At 41.2% G+C, this 13,634-nt stretch overlaps 1 protein-coding gene and 1 pseudogene across 5 annotated transcripts in view; both read right to left on the minus strand.

Annotated features, from left to right (window-relative positions):
- The window catches only part of GRIN2B (glutamate ionotropic receptor NMDA type subunit 2B), a 456,390-nt gene that overhangs the window by 134,715 nt on the left and 308,041 nt on the right, over positions 1-13,634 (minus strand). The gene's annotated exons all lie outside the window — the stretch shown is intronic.
- Positions 9,564-9,832, minus strand: LOC130025025 (40S ribosomal protein S29-like; annotated as a pseudogene).

Raw genomic sequence — 13,634 nt, forward strand, 5'->3', positions numbered from 1 at the left:
TCAAATCAACCTGCATCCTTTTTGGTATGATCTATACAATTAGAGGATGATTTTAGTCATCTCTCTAAAATTCACACCCCAACCTCTTCTCAAATGGGAGCTTGCAGGAAAATCAATGAGGATGACTTGAAAAAGTTGTCCCCTGTGATTCCTGACTCTATCCCCACCTTACCCTTACCTGCACTGAAAATGTGTTACTTGGGGCTGAAATGATAACACAGTGAGTAGGGGCATTTGCCTTGCATGCGGCTGACCCAGGTTCGACTCCCAACATCCCATATGCTCCCCTGAACACCACCAGGAGTAATTCCTGAATGCATGAGCTGGGAGTAACCCCTGTGCAAAGCTGGGTATGACACCCCCCGCCTCCCCAAAAAAGAAAAGGAAAGAAAATGTGTTCCTTTACTATATACCTCATCTGGGCCGAATAAGATGTCTACACACCAATCTGATCCTTAGATAAACTCCCATGGTTTCAGGCTACCTCCCACTTCAGTATCATATTGTGGGACCCTGTGGAAGGTTCAACCAGCCAGATTCCCAGCTAGATTTTACAGCTTCTTCTATCTTGTTTTTTTGCAGGTCAACTCTGCATCATGGACCTTAATGGAGAACAGGGAGCACATCTGTAACCAAAATCAACAGATCCCTCTAAACCTGACTGGAGGCAAAAGATAGGAAATTCTCCCCCACCACATCCTCTTCAGAGCTCCTAGCATGAAGCAAAACTTAATAATGTCTCTGCTAGCCTCTTTGCTCGTCCACACCTGTGTGTGTGGGGGGTCCTAATAAGCAGTGAAATGACCAAAACCCAGCAGGAGGGGGAGGGGTGAAAAGCAAAAACCCTAGGAACTTCACAAAGTGGATAATAAGTGCCTGAATGATGGGATCTTGGGAAATGAGTCCCTGGTGGATGAGTCTTATTACCCTCCCAACACCCCAAATGCAATGAAGGCAGATGATTGAGCAAGTTTGCTCCGAGGTGTAAATTCTGAATTTGCCGTGAATTACTCCCACAACTCAGGAGAGATGCAAAGAATGAAAAAGCCCCAATTTTCACTTTTTAAATGTGCAACCATAACCTTACAATTCATCCAATTCAGGAAGCAGCTTGTCTCTAAATGTGATGAAAAGAGAAAGAAAGAAACAGTCTATTGAGTCTATCAGGGCTTCTGACACACTCACAGATGGTGCAATTAACATCTAGCTGAGCCCATATTCTTATCTCTCTGCTCCCCCTGCCACCCAACTAATGTGGAGAAGCACCTGAATTTCTCTTTCCTTTTGTTCTGTTCCTTTGTTTCCGCTTCTAGGGGTTAGTAGTCACTGGGGTTCTCATATCCTTAAGGACATTCTCAGAGCCAAAACTCAAGTGGACAGGCTTTGGGGCATTTACTCCTAAAACTTTGTTTAGAGATGCTATATCTACCTGTGAAGTTGAGCCTTCAAAGGAATCTGTATCAAATATAGTGCATGTAAACATTCATTAAATATGTTCCATTAATGACATAGAATTCTCTGTAAGTTTATAGAACTACACATTTAAAAAATTGAAATAAACTCTGAAAAAAAAAACGTTGTATTTTATGGAACAACAAAACAGTCACAACAACTCAACAATCTCAAAGTTAATTAAAGAAAAGAATGTTGATCCCACAAGATGCATTTTGCAATTCTATTCAGAAATTGATTCACTCAACCTGATCCAACCCAACTCAAACTCAGCTTTCATGCTTCTGAGATAGGCACCAAAATAGCAAATAAGATTTGCTTTCCCATTCCACTCGTTGGCACCCATCCCAATAATACAGAAACACCAATTTGAAAAGATAAATGCACACCTATGTTTATTGCAGTGCTATTTACAGTCATCATGATCTGGAAATAATCCAAATGTCTAAGGGTGGAAGAGTGGATAAAGTTGTGGTCTAAAGACACAATCAAGTACTATTCAGCTATTAAAAAAAGATGAAATTGTGCCTTTTACTATCATTTGTATGGTATGGGGGGGTCATGTTAAGCTAAATAAGTTAGGGAGAGGAAGATAAATAATGGGTGATCTCACTCACACATGAGATATAAATACATAAAAAAGGAGTAAAAATGGTATCCAAGTGCAGCGAGCCCTAGACATTAACAAGAAAACTGAGGTGACCCAGTTAAGCAGCATGTTGGGATAGGATGGACAAGAAGTGACAGAAAGACAGAGGTGGAAGATCTTGAGTGTTTTGGTGGAGGTGGAGCTACTGTGACTTCATACACTGAAATTATAAATATTAACATTATTGTAACCAATAATAATAACATTTTTACACATATTTTTCCCATCTAGTTGATAGACTCCACCTACTCCCATCCATTGGTCTTTCCTCAATTTATCAAAGTGCTGGGACAGAAGAAAAATGCTTTTTCCAGCTCCAGCAATGGGCTGGAGGTCACCTCCCCACATCGTCCTGGTTTATGAGGCAGTGCACGCACAACACATGTGACTCAGAGAGACACGTGTCAGCTGTTCTGTCCGGATGCAGCCCAATGTGGGAGGAAGTAATTTTATATTTAGGAATTTCTCAAAATTCTCACAAACTCTTGCCTTGCTGATAAAAATGAAATCCCCCAAAGTTGAGTTGCCATAGAAAAGAGATGTACCTTCAGTGGAGACTCACCACTTTATTGGAAGCTGCTGCTTTATGAACAGGATCCCCCCTTTATATACAATAAAATGATATGTGTGTCTGTATAAACAAAATGTATTTCTAGCATTTTTTAGGCTGGAAGAGATTATCCCCAAATATAGCAGTATTAGCCATGACTCATAAACATCTTTGTAGTTGTATTTATGTAAATCTCCAAACATTTCCTGTAGTGTCTGTGTATCACTTTTATGTACAAAAATAATTGTATTTTAAAAACCAAAAATTATGTCTGCTTTGGTAATCTGAGCAGAATATTACAAAGTGAATAAAAATCATTGCTGCAACAGGCAGGCTCTTGCGACAAGGTTCATCTATCAAACGTCTGAAAAGCATAATGACAAATTGGGCATGCACTGTGATAGTGATCATATAAAAATAAGTATGCACAAGATCAAAGGCAGCAGTAAATTCTAAATGTTTGTCTTAGTGTTGAAAATACGGGTTAAGTCTCTTTTGTTTCCAAGTTTCCTATTGCTGTGATCAATCAGCCATCTGTCTTTTTATCTATCATCGCTTTTTAATAATGTAATGAGCACCATGCTTGTTATCACAGTGAACTAGGTAGAAGATCAAGTGACTTGAAGCATGGAGAGACAGACTTTAGCTCTGACAAGTCATATAGTCCATGTCACTCAATGGTGGCTGATGGGGGCTTGCACAAAACAATGTGAGGTGACAATGACAGACATTAACTGCCAAGCCCTGGGAAAAACTGGCTTCTCTCTCTTCCCTAGTCCTCCCCACTAGGCAATGTTGCACAACAGACTGAGGAGAGAGGTATGTATACACTGCATGATAGGGCTGGAAAGTTCATCAGTGCTTGCTTCTAGGGTAACCTAAATGCAAGTAGAACAAATGGGGTCTGGAGTTCTTATCAAAGCCCTGGTTCTAATGGGATAAGAAATCTGCCAAAGAATCTGACAAATTAACACATACAACTTGTTTCACAGGAATCACTGAAGAGAGATTGAATTGCCAAAGGAAACTTGTATGTTTGAAACATATAAAAGGAGGAATAGACACATGAATCGGCCTTCCTGGCACTGTGGAGGGGGGAGTTTTATCTGGAAGGACATTGAAGGACTTATTTCTTTGGTCTCAAAGGACAAGTGATGCTATGATAGAGATGGCTGTGCTGTAGCTTTGGTGACATCCATCCCTCAGGCATCATAATTCACCCCTTTTCCTATTCTTGAATCTCACTCTGGTCGCACTGAGGGGGTCCCAGCATGCCCATGGAGGAGGAGGTGTCTCTAAGAACCAGGCTGGGGATAGTGAGATGAGGGATGTTAGCACGATACAACTTCATCTGTGGAATAGGTCAGGACAATATCACTCACTGAAGGGATAGAAAGAAACAAAGCAGGGAAATGGACGATGTCCAAAAAATCCCCAAACTTTCAGACCATAGAACAGAGGATCCCAAGGTGGAGGGCGGGTGTGTGTGTGTGGGGGGGGGGCGGGTAGCAGGAAGAAGTTGGGTCACCAGGATCATGTAGACTATAGTGGAGACACACAGGCACTGCAGTCCTGGGGGTGGGAGTAATGCTATGTCCTAAAATATGTAAACATCTTCCATCCTTGTAAACCAATATGACTTCCATATGAAAAAGGGAAATTGGAAATAGAACAAATTAAACTTCATCAGTAGAACAAGTATACTGTCTTTACCTAGAGTATGTGTTTGTTTGATAGAGTTTAGAAGGAAAACTGAGGGAGAAATTTTGATGTGTAATGAGATACCCTTCCCTTCCTCTCGCTCAGTGTTTTTAGTTAACTATGGGTCTTTTCCACAACGAAGAGACTCTATGAAAAATCAACTTCATCGACAAGCTTTCTTTAAGGCCTTCTCCAGCCACTAAAAATCGCTGAAAATTCTTGCTCACCTGTCCACAAAGAGGTCATTGTGCCTTTTATTTCCCAGTCCCATCTACTTCAGCCAGGAAGGTCCAGGAGAAGTTGACGCAGAACGTGGTGGTATGAGCCTCCATGGTTTAAAGAAGCCCAAGTAGCCCATCTGCCAGCAGAATCATGGGGTTGCAGTGCGTGGTGTGAGTGCCACGCACACAGAGCTCTAGATCAACATTCCCCATGGAGGGCAATCCTGGCCATGGGCTGTGCTAGGACAGTGCAGGGAAGTGATAGTTCTGTCGGGTACCTTAGGAGGCACATTCTGTTTTTCGCATAAAGAAGGTAAAGTTCCAGAGGGGTCCTAAATCACTATTTTTCTGAAAAGGGGGTGATAGACCAGAATAATATTAGGAACCTCTGGTCAACATGCCGATCCAATCCTCATGTGAGCTAAAATCAGCTAGCCCAGCTAAATCCTTCCCAAATTGCAAAACCATTCTTGCTATAGGATTGCTGGTTTTTAAAACCAGTCAACTACTTCTAAACTAGGATATGTAGAGGTTGCTGACTGTAGAACAACTATGAGAATGAAGCTATAGTATTAACCTGCCTTCAGTTTGTAGGACTTTGGGCGAGAAGGGGTACTTCCCTAACCCTAAACAACTCTGAAGGAGTCAAAAATATAGAGATTGGAAGCTTCAAAATTCAGTCACCATAATCTTATTAGAAGTTCACCTCGAACTTTGTTTCAAGTTAGACTCCAAACCCATTGGTCTCCTTCTGTTTTATTTTTTATTTCACAGTCACGGTCACGGTCTTCCCGTTATTCATTGATTTGCTCGAGCAGGCCCAGTAACATCTCCATCGTGAGACTTGTTGTTACTGTGTTTGGCATATTGAATACGTCACGGGGAGCTTGCCAGGCTTTGCCAGGCTTTGCCATGCGGGCGAGAGATATTATTATTTCCACAATGAATAAACATTGAAATGATGCCAAGGATATAATATCAGGTGATGGCACTGGGGGCTCACTGCAAATAAAACAGTTCTGGATGTCCCAAGGTCCTAGGTCTACTGGACACTTGTGTTCATCTGGCTGACTGCACCTACATGGTAAGTTCAATGGATTGACCAACACAGCACTCTCTAGGCCAGGTGATACAGAAGGGGTAGTGCAGATGGTGAAGCTGGCATTGTGACAAGAAGCCCAGAGCACAGCATGGTGACCTGTGCTGCTAGCTCCCATGCCCTTCCCTTCAGCTTGGCACATCTGTGCCAAAACTCACCCATCCTCAGAAACACAACCCAAATTCTATGTTCTTCGGATGAAAGACAAAGCAAAGCTTAGGTTTAGAAGAGCCAGGAAGAGAACAGAAGCAATCTTGAAGGCTTCTTGAAAAGAAACATATGCCATCCCTCTGACCAAGAAGCCTTTAGGAAGCTTTAGCCTTTGCTCTACAAACCAAGCCTGGTCAAGTTAAACTCTGAGGGGAGTTTTCAAGATTGAAAAAACAAAATCTCAGCTGTAACAAAACTTCAGCAATTCACCACCGGATCAGCATGCTCATCGAGCTGTGTGTACTGAGAGCTTGCGAACTCTCGGGACCTTCATCTGAGTTCATTATCATTCTGAGGATCAGCTTCCCATGGACCTCAGCCTGATCCCGCCTCAGCTATTTGCATCACAGCCAGAGTAACGGAGTGATAATTGTTGAACATCTCTAATCTTCCTAGTTCAAAAACATGTTTGCCAGGATCTTTCCTCTAAGGCATTCACTTTTTATTTGATAGCTTCATGTGCTGGGAACAACACTGCTACATCCAAGAAGCATTTCGTCAGATGACAACAGCCAGGCAGGCACCTGGGCTCTGTTTACTCAGAGATCTATTGGTTCTCTAGTCTGTTCTGATGTGCTTGGCTTTTGGGGGATCAGGAATGTCTGCATCAGTGATAGATACAAAAAATGAAAATTGCCCTAAGTGTTATCAACAGAAGCAGGAAGCACAGATGTTAAATGAGTACTGTGATTTGAACGTGGGCCTAGGTCCCATTAATCTGCCCTGCAGGGGGTCCACACCCAGGAACTGAAGTCTATCCATCTGTGGGAGTTAGCTCCTCTACAAACAAGGGTTATCTACTCTTACCAACCCTACTCATTTCTGGGCCACCAGGAAGAATTCTAAGGAAATGAAAGCTTTTCCATGCTCTAGAGACCATGGGAGACCACCAGACACCAGTAGCAATAGGAAGCTCTGGATTTTAATACCTTCCTTTCCGCTCTCTTGGGCTCCCTCTTCCTTAGTTTGATGTCCTTTAGCAGTATACTTCAGCCTTGCTATAACTGCAGACCAGTACTTGTCTGACATACTGGTTCACAGATGAGCAGTTCTAACCAAGGTGGTAGACCAGTAGTTTTCGACTTTTTTACAACTGTGGCTCTGCTGTGAACTGGTTAAAGACCACTACCCTATATATTTCATGTGACAAATATCACCATTTCAGAGAGCTCACAGATATCTTTTTCAAGGCATCCCAAGTTCACAGTTGACTTCTTCCTTCCTGTCCTGCGCCACCCCCTACCCCAAGTTCATGTATTCATTAGAAGTCTCGAGCAGGCAGGAAGAAAGTCGTGTGCATCTTACTAATCCACACATGCTGAAGGCTGCTTTGGGCAATGAGAGCCTCATCAGACACGAGCAGGGCTGATCTGAGTCTCCGTGAGCCATGTCCCCGGCACCTGGCAGAAAAGCCTTTGAGGAAGGAATGGCATTTTCAAATTTGCACCAAGGTTCTCTGTGAGTTAAAATATTCTGTGAATCGCTGATGAATTTTCAGCCTCCTGTGATGCTGAATATCACTTCCCATAAACACCTTGGGCAGAACTTGCAGGAAGACACGTTTTGCTGTGGCTCAGCTTTCTTTCAAACAGGGAGGTTGAGACACCAGGACAAAAAGCCTCAGGACCCTCCTTAGCTGTGTGTGCCTGCACTCTGGATGGGTGCCATGCCAGAAACACAGCTGGCATCTCATAGATTTCTGCTTTTTAGTAGTCACATGCTACAGGTTTACTGTGGCTGATCAGAAAAGGCACCTAAAGGAAATCATTTTACTTTCCAGAAGTAACCACATTATCTTGGTATTTTTCTCGGCTGTTTTCCAAGCATAAATATGTAAATGCAATAAAATAGATATCACATTATATACAAAATGGTTCCAAACCTTCAACTTCTACCTAATACTTTCATCTCTCCCCCATACACGTAAGAATGTGCAATATACTTTAAAACTCATAACATTGCATTGAACGCATAATTTGCACCAATTCCTGATATATCTGCCAGTAGACAGCTCTTACTTTGCACTTGTCTGGTTTCAGAAATATGCTGAAATCCCATCTGCATGCAGCAATATAGATATTGACCATCTTTCCACAGTGCCATCCCTGCCCTGAGGAGCACCCACAAAACCAGCAAACACAGTTTCCTTAGCTCTCTGTCCAATTTTCCTCTTCGATGAGCTCCTTCTCTACAGCTCATTCCCAGGAGAATTTGTCCCCCTGTTTGTGTTTCTGTTCAGTGCACGGAAAGCATACTCCCAGGGTGGATAAACCAATAATCGTGAAGGGGCTGGATCTGACCTGGGATACTGTGAAGACTCATGGTCTAATTATGATGTCAGTTATTTTCTCAGTCATCAAAAATGCATGTCACTGATATATCCAAGGCTTAAACTCTAAGTTTAGACTTTCAAGATCCAGTGCCTCTCTGCAGGAGAAGCCAACTCCTACTTTCTTTTGTTTGTTTTGTTTCTGGGCCACACCTGACAGTGCTCACGGCTTATTCCCTAATCATTTCCTTGCTAGCTCAGCTCGAGGAACCAGATGGGGTACCAGGAATCCAACCGAGGGTGGTTGCATGCAAGACAAATGCCTTACCTGTTGTATTACTGCTCTAAGCTCCCTGCCACTTGCCTAATTTAAGTGTAGTAATACACAACTGGTCACTCCCTAGATTTTTCCTTCTCTACTTCCCAGTACCCTACAACAGTGTCATACAAGCTTATATTGATCTAACCATTCCCTTTCTGTGCCTGCATTCAGCTGTCTCTACCCACCTTTTTATGATCACAAAACCTAGCCCAGTGCTTCACATGCAGGACCATCTATGAATACACATAGCAGTTCCTCTGTGCCTATCTTAGCTTATCCCCAGACCAGATTCCTCCTCTGTCTCTCCATTAACCATCGGCCATCCACAGCAATAAATGTCACACACTCTCAAGATTCTTTATGGCCAATTCCTTATTTCAGATTCTATGGGAAAAAATTCTCTGGTGGATATCAGAGAAAATTACAAACTGATCAGACAAAAATAGGACAAACATATGAGGCAAAATGCTATATTTCATTTAGGTTGAACATTAAAAGTTCCTTTGATGAGCACATGTCTATGTTCATAGGTATTTTTCAAAGACATTTTAGAGCAGCTTGGCACAATGACCTCCATTAGAACAATCACAAAATGGAAAATGCACTGTCACCAATAGCTCTGCCTAATAATCTGGTCCTTGTCATTTTTATTTTTACCAAGAATGTTCCAAGAGATTCTATCCATGGAAAGTCACCTAACACACTCTCAAAGAATATTTTGGTGTCAGAAATGTAGATCAGCAGTAGAGAGTTTATATTCTGTGTATAATTTGATCCCTAGTAAGACTAAAACAAACACATACATAAAATAAACAAAACTTTGAACTCAGTCAAAATTTCTTTTCACTCTAATAATCGGTATTATTTTTATAGGAGCCAACCCCAACAATGTTTAGGGATCCAGGGTCACTTACATCAATGTTCAGTCACAAGTACAAGTCTGATGGTTTGGTGCTCAGGGACCACCAGGGCCACAATAGCAAGGCCTATGCTTGGAGTATATGTAGTGCAAAAGTTTGAATCTAGGGTATTGATCATACTAAATAAGCATTCTACTACTTGAGCTATTTTCCCTTCCCTTTTAGCCTAATTTTTTTTTTATTGAGGTCACTTTATTTTATGTACAAAGAACTGCATTTGTTCCTGCTGCCGGGTAGATGTTTCTGATGACCAACTCCGGAAGTTCATTTAGTCCAACTTGATGAAGCCGATGTCCTTCGCATACTGGCGGAAACACTGGCATCACATATTGAGGCTGTATTTCCGGATTAGGCCATGCCGGTTGGAGCAGATGCAGCAAGAGCGTGACCTCTGGCTGAATTTTCTCAGATGGCTCCAATAGAGCCGCTGGTAACCCATCTTGCTCATTCAGAGGCAATGACACAAAAGGTAGCCTTCATTTTAAGTACTAATTTTAAGTAATAATCTTCAATAGACAAAATGAAGAATTCAGATGTATTTCATGAAGGTAGCTACAGACACAAACCCTAGTCTTTGGATGAATAGTACAAGACAGAGGAGGTATTTAATCTAAAGAAGAGGAGGGGCTTGATGAGATCTTGTCTTCAAATTCATGATGGACTGTTATTAGTGGGAGAGTAATCATTTGATAGCCATGCCCACAGTCAATAAAGTAAGAACACATAAATTAAAGTGCATAAGGAAAAGTTTCAATGACACAAAAAGAAGAAACTTCAACTGATGGATTTCTGGAATAAACCCCTGCAGAAGACTGTCCATGTCCTGGTTTCAAGCACACAGTCCACCATGCCACCTTGGTGGCATTAGAAGCCATTTGCAATAAGGACCTCATGGACATTCTATTTGCAATGCTAACTCATCTTACTGGTATCTCAGTGATCACAAAAATACATTGGAGTGAGAAGCAGGGATTAGTAGTCTAATTGAATGGACATAAGAAACAGTAAACTCCAATATGGCCATATTGTTGCACTCTCACGATCAAAAGAAAACTGCAATAACTCCTTTCCCAGGGAAAGATGAAATTGTTAGGTCTAAAACCCAGTTGTGTCCAGTGACCTAAGTTGCTTCCATTGGCTTAAGAGGGATTGAATCAATAGAAAAAATAAGAAGGCATAAGTAGACTCAGCGGTAGGGTGTTCAGGATTTAACTTTATTTTCTAGGACACCAACTTATGTCTATTAAAAACTACATCTCATTTGTGGAATATAAAATATAATATGAGACAAACACCCAAGGACAGTAGAGACAGGGGCCAGGAAGATTGCTCTATGGTTGGAAGCTTGTCTTATGATCTGGGGGAGAAGGCAGCTGGGATAGAGAAGGGGTCACTAAGTCAATGATGGTTGCTGGGATTGTGCAGGATGGGAGATGTGCGCTGAAAGGAAATAAGGGACCGAACATGATGGCCTCTCACTATCTGTATTGCAAACCATTATACCCATAAGTTGAGAGAGAGTAACAGGGAAATTGTCTGCCATAGAGGTATGGAGAAGGGTGGCATGGGGTGTGGGGAGGTACACTGGGGTCACTGGTGGTGAAAAATGTATACTAGTAGAGGGACAGGTGTTCAATCATTGTATGACTGAAACTCAAACATGAAAGCTTTGTAACTGTAGCTCACGATGATTCAATAAAAAACAAACAAACAACAACAACAAAACCCTACATCTCTACCTTTATGCAATAATGATGTGGGGATAGCCACATCCAAACAAGAATATCTCACATGGTCTTCCTCTAGCAAAAGCTTGGAATTCCCTACCTTCCATGTCTGACCATCAAAGCCTTAGTATATTCAGAGAGACACTTCCCTATGGATATTCACCAAGTCCTGAAGTCAGAATGCACAGCACTGCATTTGTGACTCTGTTGTGACTCTGGTAGATGTACCAGAGCCCTGCTCACCTCAGGGTGTAAGGTTAATGGCAAGCTTGGTGAAAGCAAGAGACTTCTAGTTCTCCCCTAGTGTTCTTAGAGAATTTCTCTGGTATAGACCTGAGTTGAGCCTTAGGTATAGGGCATTTGCCTTGCATGGGTTCAATTCCTCTGCCCCTCTTGGAGAGCCCAGCAAGCTACCAAGAGTTTTCACCTGCAGCCTGGCAAGCTATCTGTGATGTATTCATATGCCAAACACAGTAACAACAAGTCTCACAATGGAGACGTTACTGGGTCTGCTCGAGCAAATAGATGAACAATGGGAGGACAGTGCTACAGTGCTACAATGCTGTTGGAAGTGGAGTTTTGCTCTGTAGGCACCATGGAAGAAGTTAAGGCTCAGGGTGGAGTAAATATGACTCACTAGACAGAGCATAGAACACACTTCACCCACATTGGCTGGGCCCAAAGGCCAACAGCACAAAAACTAATTAGCCAGTCAATGTGCCAATATCCATCAGATTGGGTTTTAGAATTCATCTGACAATTACAAGATTTCTTCCATGGGCTGGAGAATGATGAAAACGCTGCTCCCATTCTCCTAAATTCCACCCCACCCCCGCCCCCAAATTATCATCTGGCCAGACTTAAATTAGGTCTATAGGCATAGGTATTCACATTGACACAAAGAACTGGCTTTGATCTGGGGGAGGTGGAGAAGGGTACTCTGAAACCCATCTGACCTCAAAGTCCATGACATTCTCTTTCATTTCAAGGTCCTGTTCCATCGCTAGAGAAGATGAAATAAAAACAGAGAAATCTCCATTTCATTTGTCATCTGTTTACTGAATTCCAACTATCTCATGCAAAGACCTTAATCTGGGCTTCTTCTTCCTTCAAATTTAGAAAGCTATCTTTATTGTCTCTACATTCAAAAAAGGATTGGGGAGAAAATTCCAAACCTATTTTTTTGAGCACCTTGCCTGTACCAATACTTTCTGTATTTTATTTCCCCAGATGAAATAAATATCATTTTCTCATTAAATAAAAGATGACACTGAACTATGCAAAGGTTAATTGATGTGTACAAGGTCGTAGGCATTGGTCATTCCAATTATCTTTCTGTATTACTGCTTAGCATACATGAACATATTCTTTGTCGTTCCCTTATTTTTCACATATTACAAAGTATTTATTGATTGTCTTTGATATATCTTAAGTTCCAAACTGTTCATATTACATGGGGACAATTCAGTAATAAAAGAAAGATTCTTTTCCTTATAGATCTTAAATCTAATGAAGGTAACCAAACAATAAATAACAAATCTAGGAGTAAAAGTGGGCATATTGAGTAAGCAGATTTTCTTTTATATTATTAATGAATGCTTCTGATGTTCAAAATGGGTTCTGGTTAGATTTATAATGGAGTAAATACATCAATTTTTTTCTCCCACTGAACATGAACAGAAATGCATGAACCTGCTAATTCAAGTCTTAGAAAATCATATCTCTGCAGGATGATTGGGGAGAATCCCAGAATTCAAAACAACTGAAGAAGTGGCTTTCAACTAGGCTCAAAGTACTGCAATATTTCAAATATTCACAATATAATCCAAAGTGACTCAACCTACACAAAACCATGAAAATCTCACTTGGCTGCAGAAGGACAGTCAACACATGCCAACAATTCAATGACACAGATGATGGATCTATCTGACAAAAGATCTTAAAACAGCTATTATAAAAATATTCAAATAAGCCATTGTGCACTTGCCTGGAAAAAGAGTCCAGAAAGCAAATGGAAATTTCAGAACTCAAAAATATAAAAACCAAATTGACAATGACCATGGATGGACTTGGTGACAAGAATGTTGATTACAAAGGTAAGCGCTAGACTAAACTAAAACCTATTCGAACAGTACCTTCTCTGGGGACCTCTAAGTACCTCTTAGATTAATAGGGCACCATGATCGTATTTTCTTCCATACTTCTAATTTCAGAAATGACAACCTCACTTTAGAAATAGTAACTGTTTCTGCAGATAGGATTTCTGCGTACTTTGTTATTTCAGATTTTCTGTTCCCTCTATTTCATTCCTTCTATTGACTAAACTGTTCATACATTTATGGTAAAGTAAATGATATTATCAGTTTGAAAAATGGTTTAGCCATCCTATACAAAGTGACGTTTCTGCATAGCCTATGACCCAACAATTTCATTCTTGGGAATTTATCCAACAGAAAGAGAATGTATGTTACCAAAGGGCATGCACAAACATGTTTAAAGCATTTTTATTCATGA

Source organism: Sorex fumeus, unplaced genomic scaffold, assembly GCF_029834395.1.
Source record: "Sorex fumeus unplaced genomic scaffold, SorFum_2.1 ptg000003l, whole genome shotgun sequence".
In the NCBI taxonomy this organism is placed as follows: Eukaryota; Metazoa; Chordata; class Mammalia; order Eulipotyphla; family Soricidae; genus Sorex; species Sorex fumeus.